Source organism: Tachyglossus aculeatus, chromosome 4, assembly GCF_015852505.1.
Source record: "Tachyglossus aculeatus isolate mTacAcu1 chromosome 4, mTacAcu1.pri, whole genome shotgun sequence".
In the NCBI taxonomy this organism is placed as follows: Eukaryota; Metazoa; Chordata; class Mammalia; order Monotremata; family Tachyglossidae; genus Tachyglossus; species Tachyglossus aculeatus.
The window spans coordinates 102,707,061-102,730,561 of record NC_052069.1 but is presented as its reverse complement, the minus strand read 5'-3'; the positions used below and the strand labels follow the sequence as shown (position 1 = coordinate 102,730,561).

The 23,501-nt window shown below is 43.3% G+C and overlaps 1 protein-coding gene across 2 annotated transcripts in view; it reads left to right on the top strand.

Annotated features, from left to right (window-relative positions):
* The window catches only part of NEK6 (NIMA related kinase 6), a 157,280-nt gene that overhangs the window by 37,481 nt on the left and 96,298 nt on the right, over nt 1-23,501 (top strand). Inside the window, exon 2 of one of the 2 annotated variants that reach the window (XM_038745817.1) lies at nt 15,504-15,570. The exons of the other annotated variant lie outside the window; for it this stretch is intronic. The gene's annotated coding sequence lies outside the window, so the exon portion shown is untranslated. The remainder of the gene's footprint in view (nt 1-15,503; nt 15,571-23,501) is intronic. 2 annotated transcript variants of the gene reach the window in all.

Below are 23,501 nucleotides of genomic sequence, written 5' to 3'. Positions count from 1 at the left end.
TTATGGATAGATATATGGGTGTCTGTGTCTATAAATAAATATACATATTTGTGTGTGTGTATATATTTATATATAGACATGCACATGTAAAAGTACATAAAGAGTGCGAATCCAAATGCAAGGACGACACACTCAGATCTTCTCTCTCCCTGCATTTTCTTTTTTTTCTTTGTATTTTGTCCGTGTCCTCCAATTTCCCTGCCCTTCTTTCCTCCTTTGCCTATCTGGTTCCTGGTCCTTCTCCCCTCAGCCACATTCCATTGTCCCATTTCTAACAGCCCTCCCTAACCATCACTCTTTCCATACTCAAATCAACTCTCTTCCCCCTACTTATCCTCACTACTCCTCAGCGACAACCCAGCCTACACACTTGGTTCCTATAATGATAACCTGCTCACTGTGCCTCACTATTATATTTGTGACCATTGACCTCTTGCTTGTGCCCTCCCTTCTTCCTGGAACTCCCTTCCCCTTCATATCTCACAGACCACCAAGCTCCCCATCTTCAAAGTCCTTATTAAATTACATCTCCGGGAAGCCTTCCCTAAATTCTCATCTTCCTGCCATATCTTTCCCTACTGCATTGTCTATGTACTTGAGCCCTCATCCCCTAAGCATGTAGATACTTAACCCACCCCTCTCCCCACAGCACTTATGTATAATCCTCTAGACTGAAAGCTTGTTGTGGGCAGGGAACGTGTCTGCCACCTCTTTTGTATTATACTTTCCCAAGTGTTTAGTACAATGCTGTACACATAATATGCATAATAAACTCTGAACTACTTCACCCTCTTAGACCACCACCCTTGCACCACCCTCCATCATGCCATCTAATGGTTTGAGCACGGACCTAGGAGTCAAAAGGAACTGGGTTCTAATCCCAGCTCTGCCACTTGTCTGCTCTATGGCAAGTCACTTCACTTCTCTGTGCCTCAGTTGTATCATCTGTAAAATGGGGATTAAGAACGTGAGTCCCATGTGGGACAGGGACTGGCTCCAAACTGATTAGCTTGTATCTACTCCAGTGCTTAGCACAGTGCCTGGCACATAGTAAGTGCTTAACAAGCACCATAAAAAAGGAGTGGGACAAGAGCCTCACCTCTGCAAGAGAATATTATTGAGTTGTAAAATGTTTCAGGGAGCAAAATTAGATATCTTGACATTTTGATTGTTGGGCTTTATCTCATGCAAGGTCCGTAAACTGTTTCTGCTACCCATTTGACAAGACTGATTGGAACAGATAGTTCTAACACTGCAATGGTATCTATATCAGGAATGAAACTGGTTGCTGCTGGAATTCAGTAGAGAGATATGTAAATGAACCCCTCCATCCCAGACTGAGTGTTAAGCATTTACTGTGCCAAGCCCTGTACTAATCACTGCAGTAGATTGAAGTTTCTCATGTTGGACACAGTCCATGTCCCACATGGGGCTTCCAGTCTAGGTAGGAGGTATTTAATCCCCGTTTTACAGATGAAGTAACTGAGGCACAGAGAAGTTAAATGACATGTCTAAGTTCCCAAAAACAAGTGGCAGGACCCTCCTCAAGCTGGGGCAGCAGTGTGGTAGTGAAGTCCGTAATGCCTTTTATGGGACTTGTACTCCATTTGTTAACCTGAGCTGCCATGTGTGTCTCAGAATGTAGAAATTAGGGGCTTTCGGATTGTTTTTATGGTATTTGTTAAACACTTACTATGTGCCAGGCACTGGGGTAGATACAAGCTAATCAGGTTGGACACAGTCCCCATCCCATGTGAGGTACACAGACTTAATCCCCATTTTTGCAAATGAGGTAACTGAGGCACAGTGAAGTTACATGTCCAAGTCACAAAGCAGACAAATGTTGGAGTCAGGATTAGAACCGAGGTCCTTCCAACTGCCAAGCCCGAACTGGGAGATGAGGAGAACTAAACGTGGGTCCTCTAAAATCCTGCAGCCTCACGCAGCTGCAACCCATATTTTCTCTCCTGAGCCACATCATAATAGTCATGGGCATAAAATGAGCTGAAGAGAGCATAAGGTCTTGGAGGCCTGACATTGTTTTATCCCAGGAGAAATGCCTTTGTGAGGTGGGAAAATCTCTGGCATTGCTCCCTGAACTTATCCATGGTTTACCAAGTGTGTGCCCATTCTAAACTGCTTGCATACCATAGGACTCAAGAGTATTTGAAAATCTTAAAATTGCTCTTGATACTTAAAAAATAGAAGCCAGGTGCTTCCTGATCATGGAGAGAGAATATGCATTCTTCAAGATGGACGAAAAAGAAAGAATTTAAATAATTCTTAACTAGGGTAAGGAAGCAAATTGACTTGAGATGTGGTGGGAAGGAAAGAGTACGGGCTTGGGAGTCAGAGGACATGGGTACTAATCCTGGCTCCACCACTTGTCTGCTGGGTGACCTTGGGCAAGCCGCTAAACTTCTCTGTCTCGGTTACTTCATCTGTAAAATTGGGATTAAAACTGTGAGCCCCATATGGGACAACCTGATTACCTTGTATCTACACCAGCGTTTAGAACAGTGCTCGGCACTTAACAAATACCATAAGAAGAAGAAGGAGGAGGAAAGAAAAGAACAGAAATCAATCAATCATATTGAGAGCTTACTGTTTGTGGAGCATTGTCCTTAGCACCTGGGATAGTCTTGTCTTGTGCATCAAGTTGTTTCCAACCCATAGCGATTTCATGGACACATCTATTCCAGAATGCCCCACCTCCATCTGCAATCATCCTGGAAGTGAATCCATAGAGTTTTCTTCGTAAAAATATGAAAGTGGTTTACCATTGCCTTCTTCTGCATAGTAAACTTGTCTCCACCCTTTCCCCTTTCCCCTGCTGCTGCTGCTGCTGCCGCCCAACATAGGTGAGGTTTGATTTGTAGCAGATTGTCTTGCACTTGCTAACCACTGCCAAAGCTAGAAATGGAATGGATATGCCTCTGCTTGACTCTCCCTCCCCTAGTCGAGATTGGTAGAGTACTAGAAACTCTCTAGGTGCAATCCTGAGGGGTTTGGGATAGTACAAAGCAACGCAACAATATCACAGTCTAGAGGACGAGCTTAATTGTCTAGAGGAAGTTAGGTCTCGAAAGGGGAGGGCCTTCCTTGGAAAACAATTTTGACAGGGTCAGCAGGAAGCTGTAATCTGAGTGAAGTATCCCCGAGGTGTCTGCCTAAAAAGCTTTCGGGAGCCTATAGGAAATTTTGCATCGAGAGCTCAAGGGAGCAGTGCTCTTCCAATGGGCAGGTGGAAAGCCAGGCCCGGCTGCTTCTCTGCAACACAACAAACCATTCCTTTCCCAGGAAGTTAGTAAATAGTTGGGAAGCCTAGTACCATTTCGGATGGTTGGCACTGAATCATCGTCTGGGCAGGAAAAGAATTGTCTGCCAGCCATATGCTAAACAGCTGGGAAAGCCTAATGAGGGGGAAGGTGTGTTGGCAGAGAGAAAAAGGCTTGAGCTAAGCAACTACTGTTGCCTCAGTACCTACCTTGGAAATGTCTAGGTCTCAGCAGGCTGATTATTCATATGGGGAAAAAGAATGTGTATGGTAGACAAGTTTTAGGTATCAAGGCACACGTGCCAGTCCCTGCTTAAGCTTATCACAGATTGGTTCTCAAATGCCAGAGGCAATTTTGGGCAGGAGTTGGGGGATGAAAATTTGAACAGGCAACTAATGGGTAGATGGACATTCGTTCATTGATTCAGTCATATTTATTGAGCGCTTACTCTGTGCAGAGCACTGTACTAAGCGCTTGGGAAAGTACAAACCAACAACAAGCAGTGACATTCCTTGCCCACAACAAGCTTACAGTCTAAAGTCTAAAGAACATTATTTAAAGATGGCCAAGGGAAACTGTCTGGATATATACCAGTCATAAAAGTGTGACTACAGTAACCCTTGGTTTCCTCAGTTCCAGCATTTTGTGTGTAATTTATGTGTTAAGGAAGGGTTGGACAGATAAGTTCTCAATCTGCAAGGTTTGGGAAACAGTCAAGGCCCTAACGAACCGGGAAATGAAGTTATGTCTAATTTATGGAGGAATCGAAGATGTTAAACTTTTCAAGCAAAAGTCAACATTGACTATTCCTAACCAGTTTGCTATATTTGGGCCATTCAAATGAAATTTATTCTTGTTTTGTTATTTTTAAGCATGAACTATGTGTCAAGCACTGTACTAAGCACCAGGGTACATACAAGATAATCAGGTCCCACATGGAGCTCAAAGTCTAAGTAGGAGGGAGACCAGGTATTGAATTTCTGTTTTGCAAATAAGGGAACTGAGGCACTGAAAAGTGAATTAGCCCTCCCAAGGTCACACAGTAGGCACGTGGCAGAGCTGGAATTAGAACCCAGATTGTCTGACTCCCAGCCCCAGGCTCTATCCACTAAGCCATGCTGCTTCTCCTAGTGGAACAGCCTTTACCCTGATCAGTTTTCTAAAATGTCATTCTGCAGAGATCTCTCTACTAGTTACACATTCTCTATGCATCAAGCAGAGACTCCTGCCCATTGGCTTTATCCGCTCCATCACCTCTCTTATTGCACAGTACGGCGCTCATATTCTAATCCTCACCATTGTGCCTCATTCTCAACTCTCCCACCCCTGAGTTTCCTCCTGCCTTGGAACTGCCAATCTGCCAGTCCAGAGCTCATCCCATCTTCAAAATTCATGTGAAAATGCACCTTCTCCAAGAGGCATTTCCTTATTAAATTCTGCTTCCCATGTCACATCCATTGAACAGCTGTGTCCTTATCACTTATAGTTTGGACCCTTTAGCACACACACATTTTCAACATAATGATAATAACAATAATGCATTTTTAAGTTGCTTACTGTGTGTTCAAAGCACTGGCGCAGGTACAAGTTAATCAGGTCAGACACAGGACAGAACAGAACTCCTCTTCTTCCCACCCAAACCTTCTCCTCCCAAGCCTCTCCCATCACTATAGACAACACCACTATCCTCCATCTAACAAGCTCATAACCTATTATCCTCGACTCATAACTTTCATTCAACCCACATAAGCTATCACTAAATTGTCAGCTATACTTTCACAACATCTCTAGAATCTTCCCTGTCCTGTCCATCCAGACTGCTTTACATTGATCCAAGCGCTTATCTTATTCCACCTTGACTAGTGTGTTAGCCTCCTCATTGCCCCCCGCTCCCCGTCTCCTGTGTCTCCCCGTTCCTGTTGTTAATTCACCCTGCTTTCCTGAATCATTGTTTACACACAAAAAAATTCAGTCCACATCTTTCTCCACTAAAGAGCCTCTATTTGTTGGTTGCTCAGCCATCTTCTAATCAAACAGAAACTCCTTACCATTGACTTTGACGCACTCAATCAGCATCCCCTCTCTCTTATCTTACCTCGTGAATTTCCTACTACAAACTCACCTGCACACTTTGCTTCTGTAACCTACTCATTGTACCGCTGTCTCATCTTACTCTGACCTGGAGCTCCATCCCCCTTCATATGCAACATACCACCACTCTCCCCATCTTTGAAGCCTTACTAAAATTACAACTCCTCCAAGAGGCATTCCCCGACTAAGCCCTCATTTCCCTTGTGTGTCTGTTGTGTCTGTTGGTTAATAAACAGATGTGTCTGTTTATTGTTATACTGTATTATACCAAGCACTTAATACAATGCTCTGCACACTGTAAAAGCTCAATAAATACGACCGAATGAATGAATAAATTGTCTTAGGACTTGATATTCACCCCACTTTTAGCCTCGCAGTGATTATGAACATAGCCATAATTTAATGTCTGTCTCCCCCTCTAGGCTGTAAGCTCCTTGTGGTCAGGGAACATGTTTTGCAATTCTGTTGTTTTGTACTCTGCCAAGCACTTAGTATGGTGGAAAGAGCCTGGGTTCGGGAGTCAGAGGTCATGAGTTCTAATCCCGGCTCCGCCACTGACCAGCTGTGTGACTTTGGGCAAGTCACTTGACTTCTCTGTGTCTCAGTTCCCTATCTGTAAATTGGGGATTAAGACTGTGAGCCCCACGTGGGACAACCTGACTACTTTATATCTACCCCAGCGCTTAGAACAGTTCTCGGCACATAGCGCTTAACAAATGTCATCGTTATTATTATTCTGCACACAGTAAGAACTCAATAAATACCATTGATTGATTGGTTGTGATCTTGGGCAAGTCACTTAAAACCTGGCTGTGCCTCAGCCTCTCTATCTGTAAAATGGAGACTAAAGATCTGTTTCTCCTTCCTCTCTGATTGTGAGCCCCATATGAGGCAGGGATTCTGTCCTGTTTGATTATCTTGTAAGAACCCCAGGGTTTAGCACTGTGTGTGGCTTAATAAATGTTATCAGTACTATTACCTGGTTGTTTTCCTTTCATAACTCTGCTTTCCCAAACTGTAGCATGGTTTATTTTCTCTATTTGTGAATGGCTTGTTTGTCAGTCTCCCTACACCTTAGATTATAAACACCTTGAGGGCAAGACCTATGTGTCTTACTCACCGGCACTTTCCCAAGCATTCAGGCACTGAAAAAATATTATTGATTGGTATTTTTATTTAACTTTCAGGCCCTGGAATTTGAAAATGGGGTTAATGTGCTATTTTGATGTTTGCACTTACGTTATACAATTCAAAGCAATTCTGACCAGATTTAGTTTTAAAATGTGGTCAACCCTATAGTGATAGCTACTTTAATTCTGAATCATGTTAAGCAAAGTTGGCTTCATGGTGGTGTCACTGAAGGGCATCAGTAAGTTGTAATTAGCACCTTATATGCTATTGGTGAGCTAAGGATGTTCAGAGATAACTAGAGGAGTTACTTTCATAGTGAATAGTTGTGAGGGGGTTTTCCCTGTTGAATGTGAGGGTGACTTTTGCTAGGGAAGGTTTTTGGTTAATCTTCTGCCCACTTGTAGCAAAACTCCCCAAAAGCCATTCCATGTAAGCAGAGATGCCTCATGGTCAGGAAGGTGTATTATAGTATAAGGAAGGTAATTGTTAAATGCTTACTATGTGCCAAGCATTGTACTAATAGTTCAAGATAGGTGCAAGATAGTAGTTGCAAGATAACTATATGTTAGTAGGGATACCCTAATAAAGGTTCCCTTCTCTTTAAAGTCTCATATATCTGCCTGTAACCTTGAAATGTTTTTGGGGCCTCTTGTTTAGTTTAGTGAGGTCAGACATTTATGCAGTGAGCAGTTTGAGGAAACTTTTAAAGAGCCACTCCCTAAGGAATGAATCTAATACCATGCTCCAATTAGTGAGATTTTTAACTCCTTTCTAGAACTCCATTTCCTGGTTTCTGGGGCTGGGGCCTGGGAAAGGAGAAATAGCAAGATGGTGATCTCATTGACACGAGGTTAAAATATTCAACAAAGAAGTTGATGCATTTTTGAGGTTTGGCTACTTTGTGGTCTGCACAGGTACATGGAAAGCTGCACTGATAGGGTAGCAGAAGAAATCAGCTAAATTTGAGGTGGCTGAGACCTATGTGACCTTAAAGTCTTAAGGTACCACCTAATAACTTTGAATTTTTTGTTTAGTGCATCTGCTAATGATCATTGCAGTTCAGGAATGTGTGTTGTTGCTCCTAGTTTATCACTCTAGGTGCTGGGCATATACCATATTATGTTTAGGGTAACCTCAGGATTATTAGGGTCTTGGGCAGGAGAGGCATTTGATGCCACTTGGAAACTTAACTTTGATGGCCTATAAAGCCAGTAGGGCATTTTCTGTTTTAATTTCACTTGGTCCTAACTATAGCTTTAAGAAAACTACTTAAGAGTTTTTAAGATTGAGCTAGATTCTTCCCTTCCATGGGATCCCTGCTGCTCTGTATGAAAGAGGGAAAAACTTCAGCAGTGTGACTTTGGGCAAGGCTTTTCACTTCTCTGTGCCTCAGTTACCTCATCTGGAAAATGGAGATGAAGACTGTGAGTCCCCCGTGGGACAACCTGATCACCTTGTAACCTCCCCAGCGCATAGAACAGTGCTTTGCACATAGTAAGCGCTTAATAAATGTCATTATTATTATTATTACTGCTAATAATAATAGTAATATTGGCTGAGTGCTCACTGTGAGTCAAGAACTGTGCTAAGCCTGGGATAGATGCACAACAGTCAGATCCCACATGGGGTTCACAGTCTAAGTAGGGGGAGAATTGGTATTGAACCATTTTCCAAGCACTTAGTACAGTGCTCTGAGCACACACAGTAAGCGCTCCATAAATGTTAATGATTGATTTTGCAAATGAGGGAATTGAAGCCCAGTTGGGGAAGCAGCATGGTCTAGTTAATAAAGTGCAGGAGTCAGTGGACCTATGTTCCAATCCCAGCACTGCCGTTTGCCTGCTGTGTGACCTTGGCCAAGTCTCTTAACTTCTCTGTGCCTAAATTTTCTCAACTGCAAAATGAGGATTCAGTATTGTGCTCCCTCCTATTTAGAATGTGAGCCCCTTGTGGAACAGGGACTCTATCTGACCTGATTAGCTTGTATCTGCCCCAGAGCTTAGAATAGTGCTTGATGCATAGTGAGTGCTTAACAAATACCATTTTTTAAAAAAGAGGGAGATGTTAAGTGACTTGCCCAAGTTCAAGCAACAGGCAAGTGGTGGAGCTGGGATTAGAACCCAGGTCTTCTGATTCCCAGGCCCGTGCTCCATCCACTAGGCCACTCTGCTCCCTAACTGCAGTTAGGTGAGATTTTAAAGTTATACACACTTGCCAAGGTGAAGAGTCAAAACTGAAATGTCCTCTCTTGGTATTGTTACTGCAAGAGGCACCAATCTGGTTTTTATTATCTGTTTTCTGTGACCATTTGGGTCTGGCTTGAGGAAAGAGAGTTCAGTATCTTTTTGGTGCTCAGCTCTAATCTGTTTATACCAGTGTAGGTGCTGGCAGTCATTAAAAGTGCTTTTAAGATAAACTGTTACAGGTGGCAATATATCTAAAATGGGAAGCTAGTTTGGCTGAGCTGCAGTATTTACAATACCACAGTAATAAAGAGTATATAATATATATTATATATAACTATGTACTATATGGCATGCTTTTGCAGGGTATTATTGAGGCAAATAGTTTAGTGGGTCTTAAAAAATGAGACCAGACACTTAGCCAAATAAAATGGAGGCCCCGTATTTAGGCTGGCTATGATTGAATTACGGGGTTATCATGCCTCCAACTTCAAGGCATTTTTTCTAAATCCCTCTGTGGTGTAGTGTTGCCTGTTTTTTTCTTGGGGGGATTGTATCTTCCTCTGGCACATCCTTTGTTGGCCACTTTCTGAGGTAGGATAGAGGATTAGTCAGTGGAGCGAAGGCATTTTTCACATGAAAATAGACCAGCATTCTTTAACCTGGCAGAAAGAGCACATCTTTTCCAAACTGAGCATTTTCTTAATTAGAGATTGTTTAAATTGAGACTTGTGGGACTGACTCTGCTACTCAGTCTCTCTTACCATGCCCATTATTGGCCATAAAGGTAGACACTAAAGTTGGATTGATATGCTGAGACTAACACTTAAAAATACACAAAAATGTGATGTGTGTCCTAAATACTAAAGTAACAAAACCTTAATGTAATTGTTAATCTTCTTCAAAGCTCTTCTCTTCCCAGGCTTTTTTCTGTGTTTCTTTCTACCAAAGCAAATGCCTTGGCCCTCTTTTGGTACTTCAGGTAAGATGTCTCAATTCTGCAGGCTCTAGAAGGTCAGGGATAGTTTCTTCTATTTTGTCTATCAAATGAAGCTCTCCAACCGCCTCCTGCTGCTGCCACTGCATCCACATAAGCCTAGTTTCTGTGCTTTATCTGCAGGTCTGGGACAGAAGAATACTCTTGGTAGAAGGGGAAGGGATTGGAATTTTGCCCGTGCCTACAGTTAATGCCTTCTTGGACTGTTGGCCTTATTTCCTGTTGTTGTCTTTGACTGTCAAGCATATGATGAAATGCTCTTCCCCACATTCTTCTGAAATTGTGTTTTATTACCAGGAGAAAAAGGAAGTAGAAAGGGGAATTCAAGAATGTAACTAATAAAAGAGAGCCATTGAAAAATACATTCTGTTTACTCCTAATAGCTGTGCTGTTTGCTAAGCACTTATTATGTGCCAAGCACTGTACTAAGCGCCAGGGTAGATACAAGATAATCAGATCTCACTTGGAGTTCACAGTGTAAGTAGGAGGGAGAACAGGGATTGAACCCCCATTTTGCAGATTAGGGAATTGAGGCACAGAGAAGTTAAGGATTTTTTTAATGGTATTTGTTAAGCGCTTACTATGTGGCAGGCACTCTGCTAAGCACTGGAGTAGGTACAAGCTAATCAGGTTGGACACAGTCCCTGTTCCATATGGGGCTCGGGCTTAATCCCCATTTTACAGATGAGGTAACCGAGGCACAGAGAAGTTGAGAGTTGCCCAAAGTCATGCAGCAGACAGGTGGCAGAGCCGGGATTAGAACCCAGATCCTTCTGACTCCCAAGCCTGTGCTCTGTCCCTTAGGCCATGCATCTTCTCTTAAGTGACTTGTCCCAGGTCAAGCAACAGGTCTGTGGTGGAGCCAAAATTAGAAGCCATGTCCTCTGAATCCCCTGCCCATTCTCTTTCCACTAGGCCATGCTACTTTGCAAATACTCCTAATTCTGTGGTGTTTTTATTGCATATGGTCATTCATTCATTCAATTGTATTTATTGAGCGCTTACTGTGTGCAGAGCACTGTACTAAGTGCTAGGAAAGTACAGTTCGGCAACAGATAAAGACAGTCCCTACCCAACAATGGGCTCGTATTCTAGAAGGGGGAGACAGACAACAAAACAAAACAAGTAGACAGGCATCAATACCATCAAAATAGATAAATAGAATTATAGATATATACACATAATAAAATAGAGTAATAAATATGTACAAATATACACAAGTGCTGTGGGGCAGGGAAGGGGGTAGAGCAGAGGGAGGGAGTAGAGGGGATGGGGAGCAGAGGAACAGGGGGGCCCAGTCTGGGAAGGCCTCCTGGAGGAGGTGAGCTCTCAGGAGGGCTTTGAAGAGGGGAAGAGAGTTAGTTTGGCAGATGTGAGGAGGGACGGCATTCCAGGCCAGAGGTAGGACGTGAGCCAGGAGTCGACAGTGGGACAGATGAGAACGAGGCACAGTGAGGAGGCTAGTGGTAGAGGAGTGAAATGTGCGGGCTGGGCTGTAGAAGGAGAGAAGGGAGGTGACGTAGGGCAAGGTGATGGAGAGCCTTGCAGTCGAGAGTGAGGAGTTTTTGCTTGATTTGTAGGTTGACAGGCAGCCACTGGAGGCTATTGAGGAGGGGAGTAACATGCCCAGAGCATTTCTGTACAGAGATAATCCGGGCAGCAGAGTGAAGTATAGACTGTAGCAGGGAGAGACAGGAGGATGGGAGATCAGAGAGGCGGGTGATGCAGTAATCAAATGTCCTTATGCATAAGAAGCAATATTGCCATTCAAACTTCTCCAGTGAGATGTTGACTCCATCACTAAAACAATAGTGGATCATACAAATCTGGCAGAAAAGGATTTTTAAGTGGACTAGACCATCCTCAGTCAATTCGTAATTACTCTCTCATACCAAAAAAAAGCTGACCCACTCCACCCCACCTTGCCACTGACCAATTTGGTCACACCCTCGACCTCTTACCGCTGCACTATCTCCACCCTCACCAACTCTGAAATCCTCTTCTGCCGCCAACATCCTCACTGTGCCTCGTTCTCTCCAGTCCCGCCGTTAACCCCCAGCCCATGTCCTTCCCCTGGCCTGGAATGCCCTCCCTCCGCACATCCACCAAGCTTGCTCTCTTCCTCCCTTCAAAGCCCTACTGAGAGCTCACCTCCTCCAGGAGGCCTTCCCAGACTGACCCCCCTTTTTCCTCTCCTTCTCCCCATCCGCCCACCCTACCTCCTTCCCCTCCACACAGCACTTGTATATATTTGTACAGATTTATTACTTTATTTGTACATATTTACTATTCTATTTATTTTGTTAATGATGTACATATGGCTATAATTCCATTTGTTCTGATGATTTTGACACCTGTCTACATGTTTTGTTTTGTTGTCTGTCTCCCTCTTCTAGACTGTGAGCCCATTGTTGGGTAGGGATCGTCTCTATATGTTGCCAACTTGTACTTCCCAAGTGCTTAGTACAGTGCTCTGCACAGAGTAAGCGCTCAATAAATACGATTGAATGAATGAAAGAATGAATTTGATTTGTAGGTCTACTTTTTGTGCAAATTAAAGATTTCCTCTTTGTCCACACAACAGCTGCCTAAATCCAGTTCTTGATCATCATCAGTCCAGCTTCACTTTGAAATTATTTATTATTTTTTATTTATTTACAATTATTAAATGTAGCTGCTCTGTAACTGGGGGAGGTGCAGTTACGCTTTCATTCATTCAGTTGTATTTATTGAGCACTTACTGTTACTTTGGGGATTGTTCTCAGTAGTTTTAGCGTTTGAATTACAATTGGAAAAAAAAGTGCGAGTACCTTGCACTATTACTATACTAGTTTTCAGTATTTTATCCTCTGTAAAATTGCTTTCCTTCCCCAATTTCCCATTTTAGACAGGGACCTGTTACGGAATCTGACACAGGTAGAACACCATTAGTCAGCTGGGAGAAAACAGTGTATCTGCTTGTGATGTCTGGTTTGATGTGCTACCTTTTATTTTTTGGGGGGGGGGGGGGGGTCTGAGATTCTGTGACTTCCTGTGAAACGGAAGTGGCATTGACAACCACAGGATGGAGCCTGTCCAGGGGTGTGGCAAATGTGGTGTTGCCATTGGGATTTTGCCATATGTGTGGAGTCTGAACAGCATAACCCAAATACCACTTGTTAGGTTCCACTGTCTCTACAACTAGAGCCGTGCAGACACATTAGCATCTTTGAGCCAGGCAAATTTGAGAAATTCCAGAGTACACAAGCCAATTACTTTACCACAGAGCATTGGGAGCATGTTAATTCGACTTTCCCACAGACTGGGGTTGATCCACAGTTCTCGGATAAACACAGTGTGTCTCAAAAGTAAGTAGCCATTAGGTCATACAGTGGATGGGGTCTATCTTAGCTCCAGCTCTAGTGTCCTTTCCAGTCCTATTGGGATTTTCCTGTCAATTTCGTTGATCATACAGTGGCAGAGAAACTGAACAGTTGAAGGTACCATATAGGGGCTAAAGATATAATTTGCAGTGGAAAGGAGCATGGATGAGGGAGAAGAGGTTTCTCTGATGCAGTCCTCTCCTGGTTCCCCTCCTGTCTCTTCCTCTGCCGCCTGCTTCCTAACTGTGGGAGTTCCCTAAGGTTCAGTCTTGCATCCCCTTCTATTCTCAGACTGCACTCACTCTCTTGGGAAGGTCATCCTCTCTCGTGGCTTCTATGAGAGCAGCGTGGCCTAATGGATAGAGCACAGGCCTGGGAGTCAGAAGGACCTGGGTTTTAATCCCGGCTCTGCCCCTTGTCTGATCTGTGACCTTGGGCAAGTCACTTCACTTCTCTGTGCCTCAGTTCCCACATCTGTAAAATGGTTATTTAGACTGTGAGCCTCATATGGGACAGGGACTGTGTCCAACCCAATTTGCTTATCCATCCCAGCGCATAGTACAGTGCCTGGCACATAGTAAGCGCTTAACAAATACCATTATTATTTTTTTTACTGCATCCTCTACGCAGATAACTCCCAAATCTATCTCACTAGTACTGACTCCTTTTCTGCAATCTTGCACCTCCTACTACCTGCAGGACATCCCTATATAGATGTCTCTCTGGCACCTTAAGCTCAACTTGTCCAAAACCGAGCTCCTTACCTTCCCTCCCTAATCATCTCCTTTGCCTAATTTTATATTGCTGTTGACAGCACCATCTTCCCCATCTCTCAAGCATGCAACATTGGCATTATCCTTCATTTCTTTCTCTCTTTTAGCTGCCAAGAATCAATCAACCAATGGTATTGAGTGTTTACTGTGTGCAGAACAATGTACTAAGTGCTGGGGTGGATACAAGCAAATTGGAGAGTACAGCACAACAGAGTTGGTGGACATGTTTTCTGCCTAAATTTGATCTTTCACCAAATAATAATAATAATGACATTTGTTAAGTGTTTACTATGTGCAAAGCACTGTTCTAAGCACTCTGGAGGATACAAGGTTATCAGTTTGTCCCGCATGGGGCTCACAGTCTTCATCCCCATTTTACAGACGAAGTACAGGAACTGAGGCACAGAGAAGCTAAGTGATTTGCCCAAGGTTACACAGCTGACAACTGGCAGAGGCAGGATTAGAACCCATGACCTTTGACTCCCAAGCCGGGCTCTTTCCATTGAGCCACACTGCTTCTCATTGGTTCTTCCTTCAGTCAATCAACAGTGTTCATTGAGTCCTTACTGTGTGCAGAACACTAAACTATGCACTTGGGAGAGTACAATCCAACAGAGTTGATAGACATGTTCATATTTAATCTTTCACCAAATCCCATTGGTTCTTCTAACACATCCAGTCAGTCAATCAATGGTCAAACAGAAGGCTTACTGTGTGCAGAGCACTTGGGTGAGTACAGTGCAAAATAGTTGGTAGACATGGTCCCTGCCTTCAAGGAGCTTACAATCTAAAATCCATCCCTTACTCTCCATCTGAACTGCCACCATACTGGTCCAAGCACTTGTCCTTAAAAACTTCCAATGGTTGTCCATTCCTTTCTGTATCAAGCAGAAACTTCTGACAGTTGGCTGTATGGAACTCAGTCAGCTTACTTATCCATTCTCCTTTTCCACTAGACCCCAGCTCATACCCCTCTCAAGCAGACTGTGCCTTGTCATCAGTTCTTTTGCCTCTGACATCGCTCAGGCCCTCCTTTCTCTCTGGAACTCATCCTTCTTCGCATCTGGCAGGCTACGTCTCATTCCATCATCAAGACCCTTCTGAAATCACTTTTCCAGGAGGCCTTCCTTGGTCAATCTCTCATCTCTCAAGAAGCAGCGTGGCATAGTGGATAGAGCAGGGAAGTCAGGTCATGGGTTCTAATCCTGGATTTGCCACTTGTCTGTTGGGTGTCCTTGGGCAAGTCACTTCACTTCTTTGGGCCTCACTTACCTCATCTGTAAAGTGAGGGTCGAGGCTGTGAGCCCCAAATGGGACAGGGACTGTGTCCAACCTGATTTGCTTGTATCCACCCCTGTGCTTAGTATAGTGCCTGGCACAGATTAAGCGCTTAACAAATACTTTCAGTAAATACCATAAGCATCTCTCCCCCCCTACAAACCCTACTTCCACTTCAGCACTTCTCTGTCACCTCAACACTTGTGTACACTGTTTATTGTTGTATTGTGCTTTCCCAAGTGCTTAGTACAGTGCTTTGCGCACAGTAAATGCTCAGTAAATACTATTGAATGAGTGAATGAATACTTCCCCCCCCCACCACCACCCTGAAGGAACTGATTTACTTATATTTGCATTCTGTTTGCTTTTCCCTGTCTGTAATTTATTTTATTGTCTGTCTTCCCCACTAGATTGTTATTTTCTTGAGGACACAGATTGTCTACTATCTCTCAAGTGCTTAGTACAGCGCTCTACACAGTAAGTACTCAAATATAGTTGATTGATTTGGAGAGCAGAATTCAAAAGTATAGTCTAGGCAAAGAAATACTTAGGCATGTCCTCTTCCCATTGCTCAGGGAATAAGAGGAAAGATTGTGGGGCAAAAATATTCCCACTGCATCACTGGGAAACATTTGGGACCAGTGTTGACCAAATAAAAATATATGAATTCTTGTTGGAAGTATTGTTACTGCTAACATTTATTAAGTGCTTACATTGTGCAAGCACTGGAATCAAGCTGAGGCATGGGGTCTGACCCATAAGAAACACACCACAATCTAAGTGGAAAAGACACATAAATAATAGAAGACTATAATGCACATAAAGTGAAGAAAAATTAAAATTAAGCAATACAGATAGTAACAGAAAAAGAAATTCTTCAGATACCTCACCACTCCAGGCCAAACAACCCTTGGTGGCAAAACTGCTGCAACCATCCCAGCATTCAAAAGTTGGGAAAACAGGACTTTGCCCACCCTCCACTCGTGCAGGAGGATGGGACAACTACTAATAGTAAAATTGTTGCTATTTTAATTAATTTATTCAGAAACTTCAGTGAATGACTGAAACAGTCATTCATCCTATATGGCATCGCACAAAATGTAAAGTTGGGGTTATAGGATTCAGATGGACAAGAACATTAAGTTGTATGAGAGAAAAATCATAATCATAATAATAATAATGATGGCATTTGTTAAGCGCTTACTATGTGCAAAGCACTGTTCTAAGCGCTGGGGGGGGTACAGTGTGATCAAGTTGTCCCACGTGGGGCTCACAGTCTTAATCCCCATTTTTACAGATGAGGTAACAGGCTCAGAGAAGTTAAGTGACTTGCCCAAGGTCACACAGCAGACTTGTGGTGGAGCCAGAATTCGAACCCATGACCTCTGACTCCAAAGCCCGTGCTCTTTCCACTGAGCCATGTGATCTTTGTCTTCTGTGCTATTTTTCATTAATAAAAAAAGACAGACAGTCTTACCCTCATGATGAGGTAACTTCCTAGGACATCTCATTTGGAAAGAAGCAGCCATTTGAATTGAGAAATTGAGGTTGAAAAGTGTTTTAACTGTATAAGCAGGATAGCCAGATCTCAGATTTGCACTCATGAGTGTCACACCACAGTGCTCATCAGTGGAATGGGAAATTTGGTGTCAGATAGTTCCTCCTGGAGCTCTGAGATGGCAGTCAGGCAACAAGTATTTATTGTACCTCGACAGAGTAGCAGACTAGAGCTGTTATGCATTGGAAAGGAAGTTCAGGCCATCTTTTGTGTATTGCCAGAAATGGAGTCTGTGCTTGTTCGAAACCATTTTCTAAAAAATTAGAAGCGTCATCACCTCCACACAATACCAAGACACTTGCTTCTCAACACAGATTCTCTGTTAAAATTTATTACGATCTTTGCCAAGAAGTAGTTGTTGTTGCTGTTCCTCCCAGTCTTGAAAATCACCGTTCATCAAGTACAAGCTCTTGGGCCACAAACTCTCTGTAGTATCAGGGTACATTTGGAATGAAAAATCAGAAAATCATAAGGGCAGATTCTATTTTCCACTCCTTTGTGAATTTTCAAAAAAAACATGAATCGAGAATCTGGTTCAACCCTTGGGTAACATGTGAAATAACACAGAGGAGAAGTTCTCTTTGAAGTTGAAACAACACTGCATAACATGAAAATAAAATTCCAAACCACTTTCTCTTATGCATTCCCTAAAGTATATTTATGTAGCGTCAATAAGAATGTTATCTTTTTTAGTTGACTTTTAAAATTTAAAGGGATTTTAAGATGCGTTTATAAATCCACACCATTGATATAAGAAGCGTGTTTGCTACCACACCATACGCATGTTGAACACTTTGAGCCTTAAATCGAGTACAATTTCAGGAGTTTAAATAGACTGATAAAATAAGAGTGTATATTTCTCAAAGAATAGCATTCTCTGAAGACTAGCCATTTTAAGAATCTCATTCAGCTACTGTATCCACAGTTCCCGACATTTTTGCTATGTGACTGTATTTCTGGCAAATGTTGCTTTGTGTTTCTGGCAAATGCTTTTTATTGTTAACTGACTTGGCAAAGATGACCAATTAGAAATCCAGGGTAAATGCTTTTGCTCAGGGCAGGTTGTTTTATGGACAACTTCATCAATTTTCTTTTTTTTTAGCTTTATCAGATTAGTAAATCCTGTGGTTTCCTACTTTTTTTTCAAAGGAACAATCTCCTTTGTTCTAGAAAAGTAGGAAATGGGACAGTGTGAAGGATCAGTGAGTAATTATCTTTCAGGGGCTAGTAAAACAAACTGTTTCTACCATCCACTTCAGATAAGGAGTTTAGAAAGAAGTTTACAAGCAAGATTTAACAATTGTTGGCTTGTTTCACCAAACAAAACATCATTGTCAGAGGGTTTGGCTTATCTGTTTGTTTTAATTTGTTTGATGTCCTCTGCCAATACAGCTGGCTCATCAGCCTTGATTTTTCCCTTGTCACTGATGAACAGACTAGTGTATTTGCTACATCCCACTTATTGTTTAGTTTAGCCTTGTAAACAGGTTAAAAAAATCCCACACTTCATAATGTTAGTGCAATGCTGCTTCCAGTGTATTGAGAACTGGGGTCTTAAGGGATAAAGTTTCTGTGCTGCATTTATATTTTTATTTCTCTGTTCTTGTTTGCGACCTGCATTTTTTAGGCCTCAGCCTTGTCAATTTGCATGACTGGTTGAGCAGGTCCAGTTTCCTCCAGCCTGAAATATGTTGGTATCATCACCTCTTGAAAGCAACACTGTAGTAATAATTACCGTAAATGATCATCACCATTTATGCTTTTTAAAAACCAACATCACAGTATCTTTGTGCAGAATCTATCCAAGGCAAGAGTATCTGTACTCTCAAGAAAACACCGGTAGCATGTTCCTGTAGGAAAAGGGCAGGGTGGGGCCTGAGTTTCCCCTGTCAATCAGTCAGTCATATTTATTGAGCACTTACTATTTGCAGATCACTGTACTAAGCACTTGGGAGAGTACAGTGCAACAATAGAGAAGCAGTGTGGCGTCGTGGAAAGAGCACGGGCTTGGGAGTCAGAGGTCATGGGTTTTAATGCCGACTCCGCTTGTCAGCTGTGTGACCTTGAGCAAGTCACTTAACTTTTCTGTGCCTCAGTTACCTCATCTGTAAAATGGGGATGAAGACTGTGAGCCCCACGTGGGACAACCTGATTACCTTATATCTACCCCAATGCTTAGAACAGTGCTTGGCACATAGTAAGCGCTTAACAAATGCCAACGTTATTATTACGACACATTCCCTGCCCAAAGCTAGCTTACAGTCTAGAGAATCAGAGAAGCAGTATGGTATAGTCGATAGGGCATGGGCCTGGGAGTCAGAAGGCCATGGGTTCTAATCCTTGTGCCACCACTTCTCTGCTGTGTGCCCTTGGGTAAGTCACTTCACTTCTCTGGGGCTCCGTTACCTCATCTATAAAAAGATTGAGACTGTGAGCCCCACGTGGGATGGGAACTGTGTCCAATTTGATTTGCTTGTACTCACCTCAGTGCTTAGTACAGTGCCTGGCACATAGCAATTAACAAATACTATTATTGTTATTGTTATTATTAGAGGGAATCTCTGGAGATGGCCAGGGCACAGCCATCACTTCTGAGCACGCTTCAAGTGCAGAAGCAAAAGTGAAAGTAGTAGGTGGTTAGCAAGTACCATTATTATCATCATTATTATTATAATAACTATTATTAAAGGGTTTTAGAGGGGCAGACCAGAAGTGGTGGCTCAGGACTCAGTAGAGGGCATGGAACCCAGCAATGGTAATGTTATATTCTAGAAACTACTGTGCTGAGATTTGTGTCTGAGATCTGGCCAAGGCTGGCATGCCGGGCATACTGAGTTATCAATCAATAGTATTTCCTGAGTGCTTACTGTGTGCAGAGCACTTTATTAAGCACTTGGGAGAGTGCAATGTAATAGAGTTGGTAGATGCATTCCCTGTCCGCAACAAGCTTTCAGTCTAGAGGGGGAGACAGACATTAATATAAATGGTGTGCCAGCTTCTGGCAAAACTGCCGATGGTGGATGAGGTCCATTTTAAAAGTTTAGAGTGTGTCTCTCTTGTTTTGTAATTAATCAAAGAAGCTGCTAGAGAAGCAGTGTGGCTTAGTGGAAAGGGCACGGGCTTGGGAGTCAGAGGTCGGGGGTTCTAATCCTAGCTCTGCCACTTGTCAGCTGTGTGATTTCAGGCAAGTCACTTCTCTGGACCTCAGTGACCTCATCTGTAAAATGGGGATGAAGACGTGAGCCCCATGTGGGACAACCTGATTATCTTGTATCTACCCCAGCGCTTAGAACGGTGCTTGGCACATAGTAAGCACTTAACAAATACCAACATTATTACTACTACTATTAATCAGTGGAATTTGTTTAGAGCCTACTGAGTGCACAGCCCTGTATTAAAGATTTAAAAGATATCAACAGAAGCAAAACACACGTTGTTTAACTTAAAGGAGTTTAAGGTTTCAAAGACCTTAAGATCTAATGAGGGAGATGCAGACAAATATTTACAAATAGTAGGAGCAAAGGGTGGTTTTAAGTAGGAATATGAGTCAGGAATGCCTCCTATCTCTCTAGTCCATACTTCACTCTGCTGCCCGGATCATTTTTCTACAAAATCGTTCGGTCCCCCCTCAAGTGTTTCCCCACTCAAGAACCACTGGGGCTGCCCATCCACCTCAGGGAAACGCCTTACTATTGGCTTTAAAGCATTGTCACCTTGCCCCCTCCTACCTCACCTTGCTGCTCTTCTACAACCCAGCCCAAACACCTCTCTCCTTTAATGCCAACTTCCTCACTGTACTTCAGTCTTGTCTATCTCGTTGCCAACCTCTCATCCGCATCCTGCCTCTGGCTTGGAACACCTTCACTCTTCATGTCCAACAGACAATTACTCTCCCCACCTTCAAAGCCTTATTGAAGGCACATCTTATCCAAGAGGTGTTCTTCTTGCCAAATTCAATGACCTCTACTCCATCCTAATTCTCCAAGGCCTCTCAGCTGCCTTCAACACTGAAGACTGCCCCCTCCTCCTTGAAACTTTGTACAATCTTGGTTTCCCTGGTATGTCCTCTCTTGGTTCTCCTCATCTCTCTGACCCCTTCTCAGTTTCTTTTGCAGACTTCTCCTCTGCCTCCTGCCTTCTAATTAAGGGAGTCCCTCAAGGCTCTATTCTGGATCCTCTTCTAATCTCCATCTATACCTACTTCCTTGGAGAACTCATTTACTCCCTTGGCTTCAACTACCCTCTCTATGTGGATGATTCCCAATTCTGCATCTCCAGCCCAGCCTCTCTCTCCTCTGCAGTCTCACATTTCCTTCTGATTTCAGGACATATCTCCTGGGTTGTCTGCTGACACCTCAAGCTAAACATTCTAAAGCAGACTCCTTATCTTCCCACTCAAACCCTGTCCTCCCTCTGTATTTCCCATAACTGTAAACAATACCACTATCCTCCTCACCTCACAAGGCCATAACAGTGGCATTATACTCGACCCATCTCTTTCATACAATCCACATATTCAGTCTGTCACCAAATCCTGACAGTGCAACCTTCACATTACCAAAATCTGCCCTTTCCTGTCCATCCAAACTGCCACTACACTGATCCAAACATTTACCTTATCCTACCTTAACTGCACCTGCCTCCTTGCTGACCTCTCTGCTTCCTGTTTCTCCCCACTCCAGTCCATACTTCACTCTACTGCCTAAATCATTTTTCTAAAAAAAAAACCCCTTAAGTTCACATCTCTCCATTCCTCAAGAATATTCACTTGCCCCTCCACTTTTACATCAAATAGAAACTCAGTACCATCAACTTTAAAGCACTCAATCAGCTTGCCTCCTCCTATCTTACCTCACTGATAGTTACTCCCCTCGAAAATCTCCAGTGGCTACCAATCAACCTACGCATCAGGCAAAAACTCCTCACCCTCGGCTTCAAGGCTCTCCATCACCTCGCCCCCTCCTACCTCACCTCCCTTCTGTCCTTCTACAGCCCAGCCCGCACCCTCCGCTCCTCTGCCGCTAATCTCCTCATGGTGCCTCGTTCTCGCCTGTCCCACCGTCGACCCCAGGCCACGTCATCCCCCTGGCCTGGAACGCCCTCCCTCCGCACATCCACCAAGCTAGCCCTCTTCCTCCCTTCAAGGCCCTACTGAGAGCTCACCTCCTCCAGGAGGCCTTCCCAGACTGAGCCCCCTCCTTCCTCTCCCCCTCCTCCCCCTCCCCATCCCCCTTGCCTTACCTCCTTCCCCTCCCCACAGCACCTGTATATATGTATATATGTTTGTACATATTTATTACTCTATTTTATTTGTACATGTTTATTCTATTTATTTTATTTTGTTAATATGTTCTGTTTTGTTCTCTGTCTCCCCCTTCTAGACTGTGAACCCACTGTTGGGTAGGGACCGTCTCTATATGTTGCCAACTTGTACTTCCCAAGCGCTTAGTACAGTGCTCTGCACACAGTAAGCGCTCAATAAATACGATTGAATGGAATGGAATGGAATTATTACAACCCAGCCTTCACACTTTGTTTTTGTAGCATCAGCTTGCTTACTGTGCCTCTGTCTTATCTGTCGACCCCTTTCCCATGCCCTCCCTCTGGCCTAGAATGCCCTCCTTGTCCATATACACCAAACCACCATTCACTCCACCTTCAAGCTTTATTGAGGCCACATCATCTCCAAGAGGCCTTCCCTGACTAAGCTCTCTTTTCCCCTTCTCCCTCTCCCCTCCTTCTATGTCATCTGTGCACTTGGATCTGTACTCTCACCCCACCCTAAGCCCCATAGCACCTATGTGTATATTCATAATTTATATTTATGCCCAACTGCCCTTCTAGACTGTAAGTACCTTGTGGGCAAGGAATGTGTCTTCCAACTCTGTTGCATTGTACTTTCCCAAGCACTTAGTACAGTGCTCTGCACACAGCAAGCACCCAATAAGGACCCTTGATTGACTGAAGATGCTTTTTTGGCAGTGTGCGTTTTGGAAAAAAAGGAGTTTTAAAGTTGACATAGTCAGTCATATTGGGTGGTTAGTGTATGCAGCGCACAGTACTAAGCACTTGGGATAGTACAGTATAACAGACACATTCCCTCCCCACAATGAGCTTACAGTCTAGAAGGGGAGACAGACATTAATATAAGTAAATAAAGTTACAGATATGTTCATAAGTGCTGTGGGGCAGGGAGGGAGAATGAATAAAGGGAACAAGTCAGGATGATGCAGAAGGGAGTGGGAGAAGAGGAAAGGAGGCCTTTGGGGAGGCCTCTTGGAGGAGATGGGCCTTCAATAAGGCTTTGAAATTGGGGAGAGTAATTGTCTGTTGGATATGAAGAGGGAGGGCATTTCAGTCCAGAGGCAGGACATGGGCAAGATAGACTAGATTGAGGTACAGTGAGTAGGTTGGCATTAGAGTGGAATATGTGGGCTCAGTTGTAGTAAGAGAGTAGTGAGGTGAGGTAGGAGGGGGCAAGGTGATTGAGTGCTTTAAAGCTGACGGTAAGGAATTTGTGTTTGATGCAGAGGTGGATGGGCAGCACCAGAGGTTCTTGAGAAAGGGGGAAACATGGACTGAACAATTTTGTAGGAAAATGATCCCATGATCCCATAGTCCCATGGAAGGGTTAGAATAAATTGTGAGTATTATGTTCATTCCATATTTAAATACATCTAGGATATATACAGTAAGCCTGTTTCATCTAAGTAAACGATCCTGCTTCTGATACCGTAAATAGATTATATGGCATTTTAATCCCCAAGGGTGGAGAAAGTTCCAGAGCACATAAAGAATAAGCAATTACCAATAAGCAAGTAGGGACTCTAGAATTAGCTTTTTAATTTTA